The sequence below is a fragment of the Octopus sinensis genome, linkage group LG25 (assembly GCF_006345805.1).
Source record: "Octopus sinensis linkage group LG25, ASM634580v1, whole genome shotgun sequence".
NCBI classification, from domain to species: domain Eukaryota; kingdom Metazoa; phylum Mollusca; class Cephalopoda; order Octopoda; family Octopodidae; genus Octopus; species Octopus sinensis.
This window is the reverse complement of record NC_043021.1, coordinates 12273465-12283464: the sequence shown is the minus strand read 5'-3', so window position 1 is coordinate 12283464 and position 10000 is coordinate 12273465. Positions and strand designations below refer to the sequence as shown.

General features: G+C 37.4%; 1 protein-coding gene across 2 annotated transcripts in view; it reads right to left on the bottom strand.

Annotated features, from left to right (window-relative positions):
- LOC115224240 (NAD(+) hydrolase sarm1) overlaps positions 1-3257 on the bottom strand; it is a 200610-nt gene extending 197353 nt beyond the window's left edge. Inside the window, exon 1 of one of the 2 annotated variants that reach the window (XM_029795038.2) lies at positions 3096-3257. The gene's annotated coding sequence lies outside the window, so the exon portion shown is untranslated. Of the gene's footprint in view, positions 679-3095 lie in introns of those variants that run through there. The other variant, XM_029795036.2, reaches the window with a different exon arrangement.
- Positions 3258-10000: the final 6743 nt, after the last annotated feature.

Below are 10000 nucleotides of genomic sequence, written 5' to 3'. Positions count from 1 at the left end.
GACGTTCCAGCCGTGAACGTCCCGTCTTAGTTTACTCAGACCGTGTGTCATCTACGACTACACATTATCCAATATGTCCTTCTTGTTATTGTTACTCTGCTGTTTAGCCCGAGGCCAGCTCTGATCAAGCCGGATTTATTTTCAAGATATTCCAGCCGTGACCATCTCGTTTTTTTTCTTTATTTCTTATTAGACTCAGTATTTTTGTATTTAAGACTACATTATTCAGTGCGCTTTCTTTTTCTTTTTTTTAAGACAAAAAAGGTGTACTTTGAGGGGGATCTAGCTGCTATTTCATGAAAATCGAATATTATATATTGTTGTTAAGTCCCGGGCCGGCACTGATCAGACGAATAATCAACATGTTCCAATCGTGACCATCCATCCTGTTTCTTATTCAATTCAATCAGACAGAGTATAGCTAGTAGGACTATATTATCCACAAAGTCCTTCCTTTTTTTAAGACAATACGATGTAATTCTAGGGAGATTCGGCTGCTATTTAAGTACATCAGACAACTGCGTAGAGCCTCCGTATCGGCGAGAGCTGGCCAATGGAGCGAGCACCCTGTGGTGATCCACGGAAGAAGACAGGGATCGGTTTTCTATTCAAACCGAATATTGTAATGAACCCTCACAATGTGACCGCAACAGGAATTAGTCTGTGCATGCGTGCGTAAGTGTGTGTGTGCGTGCGTGCGTTTGCGCGCGCAAGCGTGTGCATGTGCGCGCGCGTGAGTGTGTATATGTGCATGTGAGTGTATGTTGATGTGTGTTTGTCTTCTTTTCGCTTCTTCAGATGGCTATGAATAGCAGCAGACCCTAGTCTGCTGGAAGATCTTCCGGAAGACTACGAAGAGGGTTTACGAGAGAAAAATAATAATAATAGCAATAATAATTGTTTGTGATGTAGACATAAGGCTAGCAAATTTTGAGAGGATGTGATGAAGCCGTTATCGTCGACCTCAGTATCTGACTGGTACTTTCTTTCATCAACCCCGGAGGGATGAACGGCAAAGCTAACATGGGCGGCACTTGAAATCAGAACGTGAAAAACCGAAAAGATAATAATTATTTAGACACTAGTGTGATGGAAGAAAAAGACAACAGAAAACTACTAACACCACAGACACAATGCCTGAAAATTTGAGGGCAGGGAATTAGTCGATACCAAGTGGTATTTTATTTCATTGACCCTGAAGAGATGAAAGGCAAAGTAGACTTAGAAGGCGAGCAATTTTAAGGATGGGGAACGAATCAATAATACTATCGCCACAGTACGAGAATGGGTACTTTATTTTATCGACTCCTGAAGGATGAACGGCAAATTTGACCTCCGCGAGATTTGAACTTAGAACGCAAAGTGACAGAACGAATACCTCAAGGCGTTTTTGAAGAATTATCTTGGCAATAAGGGTTAAAGTAGAGATTTAGGGGTAAGAGACAGACAGACAGAAATGGGAAATCTGTTCGGCAGCTCACAGACGGAAGATAAAAAAAAAAAAGGGTAGGGAAACGGGGGGAAAAGATGTGATGGAAGACGAAGTAAGAAGGCGACACTCCTCGAATTATGATTCTAACCCTAAGACATAGCAATTACTTCACGCACCTTCAGGGAGGTTGTTTTGTTCCCTGCAGTTTGGTGTATATATTTGTTGCTTTTAATAAAGGTAAAAATAGATGAATATTTTATGAAGTTCGAAGGTAAATTTACGTTAAATGAACAGCATATAAGAAATTTTTTTTAGTAGTAGAAATAACTTCATCATGTGTGTGTGTATCGATGTACGATTGTCTGTGTGGATGCATGTATGTATGTATAATACTACGTATATATAAAAATTCTTGCACAACAAATATATATATATATATTTATTTATGCGCATATGCACGTGTTTAGGAATGTGTGTATATGCATGCGTGTTTGTATGTATATATATGTTTGTATGTATGCATATGAACGCATGCATACATGTATTTGTATGTATGTATGTATACGTTGGTTTCGTCTATATGTGTGTATGTATAGGCATGTAGTATATGTATGCACGCATACACGTATGTATGTATGTATACATGCGTTTGTATGAATGCAGGCATGCGTGTCTGTGTATGTGCACGCCTGTTGGAATGTGTAATGCATGTGTTTGCTGTTACAAACGAGAAAAGACATCCTCGGTACATTTATGTAGAGTTTATTCAATTGGGAAAAGCTGATGAATGCCTCTGTCGCCACTCGGAGTTTCTCGCAACGTGTAGTATGTACGTTGAGGGAAGAAACATTTGGGTGTATTAGAACATTCCAGAAATGTCCAAAGTAATTCACAAATAACTAGAAACATGAACGTGTGTTATAACAGATGACCGGAGGATGATGTGTGCTCATGATATTAAAATACAGAAATAATTGAGAGGTATTATCTAATTAAAACTTTTATTTGAAGTAAACGATGCCTCAGTGATATTTTGGGTTTTTTCTTATTTCGCTTCTCTGTCGTTGCAGTTATATTTTTTTATTTTATACACAAATATTTACAGATATTGAACATCCCACCATACCTCCAACTATTATGAAATAAAGAATTCATATCTACACATCTATTTCCTCCCTCATATCGCGGACTTTTATTCGATTTTCCATTCTATTCTATTCTGTTCTCTCTCTCTTATATATATATGTATATATATATATATATATATATATATATATATATATATATATATATCATACTTTGTTTAGGGAAGTATATTTTTGTGAATCGGCAAGTCGTGTCGTCGCGGGCTTTTCCGCAAAAAACAACAGACGAAACAAGCATGCCGAAAACGTGGACCAGTATCACGTAGAGTTTCAATGCAAAACTGAACCCTCACTTTATGGCCAGCGCTGGCAAGGCAGTGCGCGTCTCGCTAAAGAAGACGAAGCGAATAAACGAATCAAGAACGACAGAATGAAAACAGACAAACAAATAAATAAATACAAAAAATCAAATAAACAGAAAGTAAATAAAAATACAGGAAAAACAAAAAAAACCATAATGGTTTTTCTAGTGTTTTTTTTTCTAAACCCCCCCATGATAAAATATAAGCATTTTTTACCTAAAGATCGTTTCCATCGCGGATGCGTTTAGCGAAGAAAGAAGGCAAATTTCAGGTAGACTAGATATATATAATCATGCAGCTGAATAAACAACATTGGTCCAGACTGACTCTGGAAGCTTCGACGCCATTTTCCGACGCAGACAAATTAAGAAACGATGACCAAAGGTGAAAACGTAATGCAGCAGTCTTGACATTAAAAAAAAATATATATTCTTATTAAATTCTTCCTATCTGTCAAAATTATATGTTGGTGTTACGAAGGAGAAAAAAAAAATTTTTTTTCAATCAATTAATTTCAACATCGAGTCCAAATGATTATATATTTTTTAAAAATAAATTGTTTCCCCCCCTTTTTTGCATCGATCAATAATTTCCCCCCCTCATACACTACTCAGTCTTTCTCTCTCTCTCTCTCTCTCTCTCTATTTGTTTCTGTCTGTCCATCTGTTTATCTATTTTCCCTCGTTTCCCCTGACAATATCACATGAAATGCTGCTGGAGAAAAAAAAATTGATGTTTTTACTCTCTCTCTCTCTCTCTCTCTACCTGTCTGTCTGTCTGTCTATGTCTCTTTCTTTCTCTCTCTCTCTCTCTCTCTTTCTATCTGTCTGTCTGTCTCTCTATCTATCTGTCAATCCACCTCTCTCTCTCTCTCGGTGCAAAGTATCACCCTATTCGTCTCTCTTTTTCTCTCTCTTTTCCCCCTCTATCTAAGGTGATCATCTCGGTCTTTCTCTTCCCCTCAATCTAATGCCTTGCTTTCTCTCTTTCGCTCTCCCTATCTTTGTAAGGTGATCCTCTCGTTCTTTCTCTTTCAATCTCTCTAACAACTTACTCTTTCTCTCTTGCCATCTCCCTAAAGTGTTGCTCTTTCTCTCTCTCTCTTTCTCTTTCAATCTCCTTAACGCGCTGCTCTCTCTCTTTCCATCTCCCTAACGTGTTGCTCTTTCTCTCTTTCTATTTCTCTTTTCATCTCCTTAACGCGTTGCTCTCTCTCTCTCATTCCATGTCCCTAACGTGTTGCTCTTTCTGTCTCTCTCTCTCTCCCTCTTTCTCTTTCCATCTCCCCAACACGTTGCTCTCTCTCTCTCTACCTCTCGGTTTTGCTCTATATAAGGTGTTGATCTCTATCCTCTCTTCCTCTCTCTGTCAAAGGTGTTGTTCTCTATCACTTTCTTTTTCCCTCTATGTAAAGTGATGCTTTCGTTCTCTCCCCCCCTCTATCTCTTTCTCTAAATAAAAGGTTGCTTTTTTACCCTCTCTCTCTTTTTTTTTATATAAGGTGTTGCGCGCTCTCTCACTCTTTCTCTCCTCTCTCTTTCCGTCTCTCTAAATAGGATGTTTCTCTCTCTCCTCCCTTCTCTCTCCTCTCTTTGAAAGGTATTGTTCTTTCTCCCACCCTCGTTCCTTCTCTCTCTCTCTATACAAAGTACTACTCTCTTCCCCTCACTCTGTCTATGTAAGATGTTGCTATCTCTCTCTCTCTATCTCTCTATGTAAAGTGTTGCTCCCTCTCCCTCTCTCTATGTAAGGTATAGCTCTCTCTCCCTCTCTGTCTATGTAAGGTGTCGTGCTCTCTCTCTCTCACGCTCTCTGCCCTTCTCCTTTGACCCTCTCTTTCCTTACTCTTAAATTTTCTTCCTCTCTTTATGTAATGTTACTCTCTCTATGTAGCTTGTTGCTCTCTTTCTCTCTCCCTTTCTCTCTCTTTCTCTCTTCCACTTTCATTTATTGCTATTGTTTTTTTTGTAGACTAAAATCTATTCTATCTGGGTGCTCTTAAAATGTTTTCTAATTGCACATCAGCATCACGGCCATAACAGTTAGCACTACCATCACCCAGCTCATCATCATCATCATCAACTACAGCATCACCAGCAACATCATCATCATCATCACCATTACTACTACTACTACTACTACCACCACCATCACCACCATCATCATCATCATCAACTACAGCAAAATCATCATCATCACCATTACTACTACTACTACTACCACCACCACCACCACCATCATCATCATCATTATCATCATCAACTACAGCAACATCATCATCATAATCATCACCATTACTACTACTACTACTACCACCACCACCACCACCATCATCATCATCATCATCATCATCATCATCATCATCATCGTCATTATCATTCCCATCACCACCATCATAACCCATGCCAACACAAGACTCTAGGCTCATTGTAGTCACTACCATTCTACTACTTCAAACATGGCTATCACCCACCACTCACTCTGCTGCCAACCTTGACAGCATCAGCACCGTGGTGATGATGATGAAGATGATGGTGGTGATGCTGATGATGGTGGTGGTGGTGTTGGCGCTGGTGGTGCTTGTTTATTTACCATAAGGGCAACATAAATACAAAACATTCAAATACTTGGCAAGGGAAATATAAAATATACATTATATGTATTATATACACTATATGCCCACATGAATGTGTGTGTGTGTGTGTATATATATATATATATATTATATATATATATATATGTATGTGAAAATGTGTGTGTATATATATATATACACACACATTTTCACATACATATGATTGTGTATATGTGTTTGTATACACATGTATATATATGTGTGTATATGTATATATATAAGTATGGTGATGCAAACAGCAAAAATAGAACTCAAAATATGACTATATGTATGTGTTTATTAATAATTAGCAGAAGCAACAGAGTGACTCAAGGGCTGAGAGTTTCGTGCATTGGCACTTATCAAACTATCAAACATATGTACATACATACATATATACATGCATATATATATATATCCATATGTGTGTGTGTGTGTGTGTATGATTTGGAGATGTTATGCATGTGTGTATGCATGTCTCTATGTATATATACATATACATATCATACATATATATGTATGTATATATGTCTATATACTCTTTTACTTTTACTTGTTTCAGTCATTTGACTGTGGCCATGCTGGAGCACCACATTTAGTCGAGCAAATCGGCCCCAAGACTTATTGTTTGTAAGCCTAGTACTTATTCTATTGGTCACTTTTGCCAAACCGCTAAGTTACAGGGACGTAAACACACCACCATCGGTTGTCAAGAGATGTTGAGGTGACAAACACAGATACACAAACATACACACACACACCACACACACACACACACACATATATATATGACAGGCTTCTTTCAGTTTCCGTCTACCAAATCCACTCACAGGGCTTTGGTCAGTCCAAGGTGCCATGCAGTGGGACTGAACCCAGAACCATGTGGTTGGTAAGCAAGCTACTTACCACACAGCCACTCCTGTGCCTGTGTACATATATACATATTTGTATAAATATGTAATATATACATATTTATTAATTATTATTAATTGTGGTAAATAGTTTCATTTACCAGGTTTATTCATTAAATTTGTAACATATATAGAGGTTTTTTACTTTTTAAATATTATTAACTCACGTTTGACATAATGGTAATATATACTAGTACTGATAGGGGTAAATTTCACAACAAATTATTAATTCCCATAAAGTTAATATAGATAGGCAGTTTAATTTGACGTGATTATAAAGTTGTCTATGAGGGTTTCTTTATGTTTGGCACTTTCTATATATATGTGTGTGTGTGTGTGTGTGTGTGTGTGTGTGTTATTATAAATCGTTATTATATTTTTAGGTGTTTACTTATATTAAATTTTTCTGAATTTTAAAATTTTTTAATTTTTAAAATCTTTTAAATTTTGTAAAAATATATTAGGAAGTTATATATATATGTATATATTTATTTTTATTCCTATTTTTTGTGAAGATATCTTAGAATTTGTATGATTAAGTTGGATCTGTTAATAATAATAATAAAAAGAAAAATAGCCTGAGGATGCACTGGTGGATTTATGTATTAGGTACAACCTGGTAAAACAAACCACCAGGGCAGAAACGCATGTAGCGTTGATTAATATTATCTTCTTTCCCCACAGACTAATAACAGGTAAAGTATATATATATTTTTATAATATGTTTAAATACTTTTTAATTAATTCTAATATACTTTATTATATTTTACATTATAGTAGGCTGTGATTATATTATTAGATTAGTAATTTGGATGTATTTCGTTTTTGGATTTGGTTTGCAAGATTCTTTATATGAGTTCGTGTGTTGAAGCATATTCTGTTGTGTCTGGGGAGAGTCATTTTCTTTTTGTGCCTTATAATGTAACACACTCACCGGTAAAATTTCCATTTATTTCTTATTTTTATTTTCATTTTTAAAAATAAGAAATAAGTGAAAATTTTACCGGTGAGTGTCTTACATTATAAAGCACAAAAAGAAAATGACTCTCCCCAAACACAACAGAATTTGGATATAAATTTCTGTGTACTCTAGAAAATAAGGTTGTCTTGTAATTGAAGTTATGGTGAGTTAATTAATATTAGTAAACTGATAAGATAAGTGAATAAAATTATCTCTTAATGAGGTTTGTAACCTTTATTTGAACTTATATATATATATATATATATATGCATACACACACACACACGTCATTCAAGTACATTAGTAGTTGAATAATATTCTTAACGTAGCTTTTTTGTCGCTGTCACACTAATTCAGTTTTAATTGACTATATATATGTATGTATATATATATGCGTGTATATATATATGTGTGTGTGTGTATACATATATATGTGTGTGTGCATATATGTACGTGTGTGTGTGTATATATATACTCTCTCTCTTTCTCTCATTTACTTGTTTCAGTCATTTGACTGCGGCCATGCTGGAGCACCGCCTTTGGTCAAGCAAATCGATCCCGGGACTTATTCTTTGTAAGCCCAGTACTTATTCTATCGGTCTCTTTTGCCAAACCGCTAAGTGATGGGAACGTAAACACACCAGCACCGGTTGTCAAGCAATGCTAGGGGGACAAACACAGACACACGAACACATACACACACACATATATATATATATATATATATATATATATATATATATACATATATACGACAGGCTTCTTTCAGTTTCCATGCCCAAGATGCCACGCAGTGGGACTGAACCCGGAACCATGTGGTTGGTTAGCAAGCTACTTACCACACAGCCACTCCTGCGCCATATATATATATATATATATGCATAAACACTCACACACACACACACACACACATACACATAATTACATTGACACATATGCACAAGTATACAAACAAATCCCAGCATAAACACATACATTTGTATGTAAAATCATCATCATCATCTTCATCATCCCTATATTACATCTGCTTTTCCATGGTGTGGCACAGTTTGGCAAGGTTTCCACACTTCACAGTAATTTCTTGTCACTGTTCTCAGCTGGTGGGTCGGGGGGGATCGGGGTGGGGGGTGAACCACGTCTCATTCATGTTTCATTTTAGCATTGATTTCATTTCAGCCACGGCTGAATGTCCTCCTTAACACCCCCCCCCCCCGCTCCACAAAGTGTGTTTCAGGACTCTATTACAAAGTGGCACCAGAACTGAAGATGCTGTCAAGTTCTTATCACAGAGACCCCCATCCCCCACCCACAACCCCTCAATAACCACCACCACCACCACCACCACCATCGTGCCTGTCACCTTAACCCTGCAACATCTGCGATCATTTGACAAGCATTTTATTAAGTGAGCTGGGTGCATTTCATCATGGTACCAGCGTGATGAGAGGTTACGTTGTTACCTACAAAAGCAGAAGTGGTTCTTCCTTGCTCTGCATTATCTTTGCTTATACAGAGCATATTCTCTTATTCCTTTGTTTGCTACGGTCGTTTTGACTGCGGCCATGCTGGAGCATCACCTTTAGTCAGAACAAATCGACCCCAGGACTTATTCTTTGTAAGCCTAGTATTTATTCTATCGGGCTCTTTCGGCAAAAGAGACCGATAGAATAAGTACTAGGCTTACAAAGAATAAGTCCTGGGTCGATTTGCTCGACTAAAGACGGTGATCCATGAATAACAAGCTACATAATGCAAAATTTTTACTTTTCAAAAAAGACTGAAACTATGTCAAAACTTTGTTAATGCGACATCAAAGTCTGCCGTTTTAAGTGCAACTAAAAAACAAACCCGATGATGATGATAATGACGATGATGATGATGATGATAATGATGACGACGACAGTGATGATGATGATGATGATGATGATGATGGTAGTGGTGGTGGTGGTGGTGGTGGTGGCCGCAGTGGTGACAATAGGTATGTTGTTGGTAGTGGTGGTTGTAGTGGTTGTGATAGCGATAATGACAACAACGACAGTGATGATGATGATGATGACAACGACGATAAGTATAATGATGGCGATGATGAATAAACAAACAAACAAACAAACAAATATAATAAATACATAAATATATAGATAAAACGTGATCAAAGATCTGCCGCTTTAGTTAATGTCTTCAACCAAAACACTTTACATTGTCACGGTCTAGTTTCTTCTCGAGGAAGTTTCTCACCGTCAACCAATACCCCCACCCCACCCCATCACAACCCTACCCCAGCCATTGCCACACACCAGCTGTACCATCACACCCTGTGCACTATTCCCACCACCACCACCCACCAACACCATCACCATTGCCAACCCCATCAACCTCACCAGCACCAGCGCCATCACCATCACCTGCCAAATGCAATGCTTACTTACTCACCTTGTTTTGAATTAAATCATGTTTTGAATTAAATATTTCGTAGCTTCAAGAGTTCAATGATGTGAAAGTTTATTTTAAGGATGGCATTGTAAGGTAAGTGCGAGAGGCCAGATCTGGCCAGATGGCATTGTAAGGTAAGTGTGAGAGGCCAGATGGCATTGTAAGGTAAGTGCAAGAGGCCAGATGGCATTGTAAGGTAAGTGTG